General features: G+C 38.8%; 1 pseudogene; it reads right to left on the bottom strand.

Moving 5' to 3' along the window:
• Window positions 1-433: 433 nt before the first annotated feature.
• Window positions 434-6730, bottom strand: LOC131255371 (photosystem I chlorophyll a/b-binding protein 3-1, chloroplastic-like; annotated as a pseudogene).
• Window positions 6731-8412: the final 1682 nt, after the last annotated feature.

Here is an 8412-nt window from a genome sequence, read left to right as displayed (position 1 = left end):
TCAAGTCCGGTCTACCGGTTCCATGTGCACCCCCAGATGGGATTATGATCATATCACCATGTCAAGTTTTTCACCTATCTTCTTGAATTATGGTCGAGTCCCATCAAGTCAACTTAGTAAGTCAAGTCGCATAGAGTCAAATCTTTTTTTTAAGAGTTTTTTAATCTTCAATTGATTCAATCTCTCCCCTTCTCTTCCATAGAGTTTACAAGTACACCATTTGTATGGTAGATACTTGAAGCAGCTTCGAGTTGACTCGACCGGGTATGAGTCCAGCAGCATTGTTGTATTTTTAATCCATGGTACCAATTACAAATCTCAAGTTCTCCATATATTGTGGGAAATTCACCAATTACAATTACAATTACAATTGACAACAAACAGTTACATCAGAGAGAGAGAGAGAGAGAGAGAGAGAGAGAGAGAGAGAGAGAGAGAGAGTGCCCACTAACTCCCTCAAAAACCCTAACCCTAACCCTAGTGGAACTTAAGGCTGGTCAAGACATTGTTATTAACTGGGTCAGCCAAGTGGTCCAACAAGTTCTGGTAGGGTCCAACCCCAGTGACCAGCCCTTGAATAAAATAACCCAGAATGGCCAACATGACCAACCTCCCATTTTTCACCTCCTTCAGCTTCAATTCCTTCATTGATTTCTCATCCTTCCCAAACCCCAGTGGATTGAACAATGGCCCACCTGGGTATGCTGGGTCACCTGACCCACCCAGGTACTTCTCAAACCCTAGAAAATATTGCTTGCTCATGGACCCTGGGTTATACCAGTCCTGGAACCTCCTGTGCTCAGCAAAGCCCATCAGTGGCATCTCTAGCATGAATAGCGTATACGAGTCGGCCCAGTAATTGTAGGTCCCCGCGGGTGGGATCACGCCGGTCTTGAACCATGGGAGGGCAGTCTCCGCCGGGATTAGGCCCAGCTTGCCCGCGGCCCCCAGCATTGCGTAACGACCGTTGATGATCTTGCCATAGGCTAGCTACTTGGGCTCAATGAACCCTTCAGTTCCTTCCGGGTCCGAGAGGCCCAGTGGGTCAAACCCGAAGTCGCCTGGGAGGCTGCAGGTTGAATTTGGAGCATTGTGCATATGTTAGTATTCACCAAATATAATATATGTATATGTATACACACACACACACACACACAAATATATATATATATGTATATACACACACACACACACACACACACACACCGAGCCAAGCTTTGTGGAAGCCCAGCTCCGTACTGTGCAATGTAAGTTCAAACCTGGCCCGGGCCCATGACAGGCAAAAATTGTCCAGCCAACGCCCGGCCTGAGCCTGAGCGTGGATAGACAAAAAGTTCCAGTGATACTCTGGTGGGGGCTATGGATGATACACAGGCACTATAAATTACTTAGAAGTTGCATGCGTGGAATACAAGTAATTAAAATTAAACTGTCGAAATTAGGGATTCTACTTTAGATCCATTGTGAATCAAATATTACGCTTGTTTGACAATCTGACCGTTGGATTAGCGGACGTTTGTTGGACGGTTAAAAATGAAATATAACCAAAGGTCTTATGTCAAGAAACAGGTGTACACAAATTGGAGGCTAGGATCATTCAGCCAATCTGATTTTTGGGCAGCAAGTTAGAGACAGTGGGTTCTACAATGCAGTCCGTTCGATTGAGTTAATATATGCCACGTGTACCATTTCTAAGTGCCTGCGTATCGAGCAATGTAGCCAGAGTATAAAATCATTCCCTATAAAAGATTGTCCACTATCATGAGCATGGTGCATAATGCGCCATGGGTCCCACTTCAATGAATTTCATTTCAAAAAGTTCTCTGCACGTGCACAGTCATGCACGAGTTGGGACTTTTTACTGAAAATATACATAAACAGAGACACTGCTAACATGCGCTCCATGGATACGATGGATTGCATGTTTGAATGGACTGATCTGGGGTCCACTGTAGTGTGTGTGTTTTACACCATTTATGAAGTGGCAGGATCCCATCATTCAACAGCACACATGGCTGTATCAATCTAGACGGTCCACATTGTTGGTCCCTTTATGGATAGGGCATACCTAAAATTTACATTGAGTGGATGATCTTAACCATCTAATTTTGCCAATTGAATTTGGACCATTGATCCTTCTCTCTTTTTTTTAATAGTCCATTTGATGGACAGTCGGGATCATCCGATCAAATATTTTTGGGCTATGTACCATCCACAGAGGCCCATCATTTGGATGTTCCTTTCTCCGTGGACATACAGTATGCCACGTGAACGGTGAATCACCCCATACTATTTCCACGTGGTAGCAAACTCATACTATAGCAGATTTTTTCAGAAGTACCCATGCAAATCATAGCTAGTGGAAAAGAGGAGTGGAGAAAATCCTCCCATGGAAGCATCACGGTGGGGCCAACACAACTCGACCTCATTGAAAGTTCCCATGAGCTCGACTGCATAGAACCTTTTCCCATATATATATATATATATATATATATATATATATATATATATGACACCCTTTTAAATAATAATAAAAACCGAACCCAAATTTCAATTTTTGAATTCCCATTTCAACCTGAAATGATAATAATTAGGGGCTGTCAGCGGCCGGTCCTGGAGTTGGCTCTGGCTCAAATTTTAAGGTATTTGCTTGAGCCTGATAGGCTAGCCCTATTCAAAAAATTTTACCTCAGCCCACCATCAATAGCAGTAATAATTATTGAATTTTACGGTGCGAAAGGCTCATTATAAATGAGCTGGATCTAGCTCTACTTTGGTCATTTATTCTTTATTGAATTGAATTATAATTATTGGTATTCAGCTCGATTTTCAATTGTGGTTTGAAAGTTCATTTGAAATCAAGTTGGTTTGTCTCGAAACATCGAAATAAATCACCAAAAGGAAATGGGATTGAGCAAATGAGTCAAAGTAAGTATTTTAAAATAGAAAAATGATTTAACATGCATGAAATCAACCCCATCCACCGCTTGTTTGGCCTTGATCCAAAAAATTAGGCTGATTTAACACTCACCCAATTTAAAATTACACAAAAACCTCTAAATTCTCACAGTATGGCTCACTTGAGTTTTAGATTATTAGATTTTTTGGGTAATTTTTTACATAATGAGCCACATTAGATGAACGGATTGGATGGAATATAAATACCACGGTGGGCTCACACAAAACTAATCATGGATGTCTCATGCCAATTATTTTCTATGATGGACCCACTTGAGTTTTGGATAATCATGATTTTCGGGTTGGATGGATGGATATCTCAAGAAAGTTCCACCCATTTAATCATATTGGCAAAAGAAAGGCTAATAAAGTAAGTTAGAGTTTTAAATTTCTCCTCACTAAATGGCTGTTTCCTTTTGTATTCTTCTTAGAATGATTACAAGCTATAAAGCAACTTAGTCAAATGACCCAAATCTAATAGAAGATCCAAAATCCACTAGCTTTGATTAGAGAGAGAGAGAGAGAGAGAGAGAGAGAGAGATTTCTACACTATTTTAGTAATGAACTTCCACAGATGATTCTCTTATGTATTATTACAACTAACCATAGTTTAAAGAGAAATGATGAAGATATCTTAGAGCACTATGAGTTATAGTGCTCCTAGTTGCATTGGGCCACTTATGACTATCTAATAGCTCCATTTGAACTGTCTATTGAGTCCATGAGAAATTTCATGGCCCACAGTGCAAAAATCATACTATCAAATTATCAAAACCATCTGTAATTTGGCCTTTTTTTTTAATAACCATTGATTTTGCAAGCCATCCATGGATATGATCATGACGGTTAGGAATTTTAGATAAAGATGGATCCATGATGATCCCCAACAAATAGGTGAATGAAATTGTTGGCCATATCATAAATGATTTCAGCCATCCATATTAGAGGCTATTGATCAAATAGTTACGATTTGCCATTATCTTTGTGATTTTTTATGTTGTTCCATGAATTGTGTGTTGCACCTCATGAACGGTCCAGATTGATCGGTGTTGGACTGTCTAGGAGGCCTGTAACCTACATTGCTCTAAAAGCATTGGATTATGTATTTACTATATGATAATATCAATCAATAAACAAATGACAAGCCCAATTAGATTATATTGGATGGAGGGAAACTAAAACACTGGTAGACAAAAGTAATTTGAAATCCTCAAGAAATTGAAAACCATGAATTTTGATTTTCCATCCATTGTATGTTTTGGGTTCCAATTTTTCATGGATTTCACATGTGCGCACCAAAAATCGTCGCCTTGTGTATATCTTCTCAACCTTGAAAATGGATTAACATCTTTTTTGCAGATGAATGAATATCTACATTTTCTTGAGAAAAGATAGGAAATGGGAATTGGTTTCCAAGGATAATTTTTTTTCATCAAACAGAAGAGAGTGACTATTCCATGGAAATCGATTTCATTTCTAGGGTTTTCTATAAGATAGGTACCAAATCCAGCAATGTCTTCACTCAAAGAATAATCCCTGATATGCTACATGCTATGTTACAAAGGTTTCAAATATGCTATGCCAGATTAATCTATGGTTTTAATAGGTAACTGTAGTTGGAAATTCTTTGCTATCAGATATTATTAGTCCAAAAAATTCCAAGAATAGGTTGAAGATTTTATTTTGTATTAGACCAGGGGCATCTCTGGAGGGGTTGAACACGACCAAGTCACTATCTTTAGGACTAGTTCTACCCCCCACAAGAATACACTAGATCGATAGTAGAAAAGTCCATAGATTTCAAACGGCGTACCTTAAACGTGCAGTCGCTATCTTTTGGACTAGTTCCACCCCATTTTTCTTTGGGATTAGTCATTTTTCTTTGAGTTCAACCATTTCACTTTGAATTCATCCTTATTATTGTCAATTCCCTGTATATTAACTCTTTTTTATGCTGGAGTTTTTTTAATTTCCTTCATGTATAAGCTTTTTATTATTTCTTTTCTTTGCATCTGAAACAAAACACAAAAGCAAAATGTTTTTTTATTTTTATTTTTAAATCCTTATATGTTTTGAAAGAAGTTTATATATAGACAATGGATATTGGGCCAAATCATACAAATTAATGGACCTAATTATAGCATACCATGAACATGATCCCAGGATTTTGAGGAAGTTAAATGACCAACTTACACTCACAAAGGTGGGAAAAAAAAATGACTATGCATGGAAAAGACTGGATGCACACAACAGGTGACTAAGAGAAGAATCATATCGATCTCTTTCCGTCGGAGAGAGATTGATGAAAATCCCAACACAGCAATTTCAGAAGAGGAAATCTACAATGCTACAATGCTTGATTAAACTTTTGTTTGACCCATTGAATGCTACATGTGGAACCAACCTTGTCAAAGTTCAAATCTTTCATGTGATAGACTTGCATCAACGGAAATAAGCTAAATGTCTCCTCCATTGAATGATCTTAGCTGTTCAAAACATATATGGATGATTTTTTATTTTTAAGTTTTACGTGTTTTTATTTTGTCCCACATTGAATAAGAAAGAACTCTATATCACCTTGATAAGCTTTTACCAATTCATCGCCCTTCAAAAATTCAAAAAGCATGATTTTCGGGTCGAGATGCTTGCAATTTGTTGTACCATAAAATATTTTACTATGCATCCATTTGCATTGTAATAATATAAAGTATTTAACTATGTTTGATATTTTGGCATATTTTTTCTCAAAATTAATCATTTTTCCATGTTTGTTTAGGCCACGACACAACAAAATATTGTTAACACACATCCTAGATATATGGGGTCCACCCAATAGATCCCACACATCTAAATGGGCCCCACTGCACCCACAAACATGGGTACAAAACACCATCTATGTCGAGGATATTGACATAAAGGGTCCAATCAATGGCTATAAAAATGGATGACCAATATTGATTATACCAAAAAAAAAAAGGGTTTGATCATTGATATTGATATTCTATTATATTGCATGGGGCCCTTAATGGCCTCTCCCTCTTAAATTAAGTTGATGAGATGATCATAACCATATAATCAAAGGTTACATAAATGGATGATCTATATTAATTATACCAAAAAGGTTTAAATTGATACATATTGTCCATCACATGGGGCATACCTTAGAAAATCCACTCATCTCCCTCTCAAACTACTTTGATCATATGATCTTAGCCATTCAATTAATGGATGTGATAATGGACAATCAATATTGACTATAATAGATGAGGTCCAATCATTGATCTTCACCGTAGATCATGTTTGGGCCAAACTCAATTTCCAAGCCCTCTCAAATCACTTTGATAAGATGATCTTAACCATCCAATGGTGGTTGATCTAATGGATGGCACACATTGAGCCATACTAGAAAAGTTCTAAGTATCCATATCGACCTTCCAACGGATGTGATTTCTTCATGGTCACAATCCTACGGCTCCTTTTGAAGTAGGAGCACCATAATTTTAGTACTCTAGCAGTACCGATATTTTCTTTTAAAAAATAGTAATATAATATACACTAACCTTGACTGGGGGTGTGGAAGCTACCCTGACCACAAAAGATGATCTTCTGTGGGACCCACAAGTTCTGAACGGTGTGGATTGAAGAGGCCTTCCTCCTAAAAGCCTTCCTGCCTCCATTGAAGAACTGGTTGAAGCCACAGATATAGAGGAAGAGAGACGAGCTTGGGCTGCCATTGGATTTTGGATTTTCCTTGGATGACGTGAGCTGTGGGTTTTGCAAGGACTGGTAGAAGGGGTTGCATGGAAATCGCAGTAGCTATCAGGGGTGGCCAACTGCAGAATGACACGTGTTAACATGGTAAGGTACGTGGATTGCGTCCTACGCCACCTGGACGGTCCGGGCGGGGCTCTGTGGGGCCCACAGTGAGGTAAATATTTTATCCACACCGTTAATCATTTTTATATGATCTTTTTAAGATATGAGATAAAAATTGAAGTAGATACACAGCTATAGTGGACCACATCAAAGAAAACTGCAGTGATAATAACACCCACCGTTGAAACCTTTCTAAGGGCTAACGGGATGTTTTTTTATACCACCCAACCTATTAATAAGGTCACGTAGACTTGGATGAAGTGAAAACACAAATTTCAGTTTGATCCGGCACTTCTCCAGCTCCCAATGAGTTTTTAACGGTGGAAGTTCAATCCCCACTTTGTGGTCCATTTAAGCATGGAACTACTCAATTTTTTGGTCCATACTTTAAAATGATCATATAAAAACGAATAAAGGTGTGGATAAAATACTCACATCAAGGTGGGCCCCACAGAGTCCTGCCCGTACGGATTACCGTCCGGCGGGGGGTACGAGTAGGACGCAATCCGCGTCCATGGATAAGAGGAAATCGGATGGCGTACTGAGTTACTCAGTACGCTTTTATTCGTACTGAGTAAACTCAGTTGAGCCTACTTTGAATGTATGTGGGTTATCCACACCGTCCATCCATTATTACAGATCATTTTAGTGGTTGAATCCAAAATATAAGTATTCCCAAAGCTCATGTGGACCACACCAAGGAAATAGTGAGAATAATGACTTTCACCGTTGAAACCTTTCTAGGGCCCACAGTGATATTTATTTGTCATCAAACCTGTTCATAGGATCAGAGAGACATGGGTGAAGGGAAAACACAAATATCATCTTGATCCAAAACTTCTGTGGGCCCCAAAAAAATTTCAATGATAGAATTTTAATTCACACTTTTTCCCGTAGTGAGGTCCACTTGAAATTTGGATATAATTCATTTTTGGGCTCATGCCTTTAAATTATATTTTAAAATAGATGGACGGAGAAGATAAAAATATGTAAATCAAGGTGGACCCCACAGAGTTTACTCAGTACGCAATCCGCTCCCGGACAAGAGATCTTGGGTTTGGACGCGGATTGCGTCCTACCCCCGCCCGGACCGTAATCGGAAACGGATTGGCTACTCCCCCTGCCACCAGCTTCGTGGCTGGTGGTTGGTGCTATGTGGGCCCCACCATGATGTATGTGTTTCATCCATGCCGTTCATCCATTTTAACATATCATTTTATGCTTAAGACCAAAAATGAGAGGGAAATAAATCTCAGGTGGACCACACCATGTGAAAACAATAGTGATTGGATATCCACCATTAAAATCCTCCTAATGTCCACTATACTGTTTATTTGACATCCAATCTGTTGATTAGGTCATACATGCCCAGATGAAGAGAAAAAGCAAAGATCAGCTTGATCCAAAGCTTTTATGGCCCCAAAATGTTTTTAATTGTCGACCTTCATTCAACACTGTTTCCTATAATGTGATCCACTTGAGATTTGGGTATACCTCATTTTTGGACTCACACTGTAATATGACCTATAAAAATAAATGGACGGCATGGATGAAATATATACAGCATGGTGGGGTCCA

This window comes from Magnolia sinica, chromosome 9 (genome assembly GCF_029962835.1).
Source record: "Magnolia sinica isolate HGM2019 chromosome 9, MsV1, whole genome shotgun sequence".
Taxonomy (NCBI): domain Eukaryota; kingdom Viridiplantae; phylum Streptophyta; class Magnoliopsida; order Magnoliales; family Magnoliaceae; genus Magnolia; species Magnolia sinica.
Note: the sequence above shows the minus strand (reverse complement) of the source record. Positions and strands in the feature narration are given on the sequence as shown.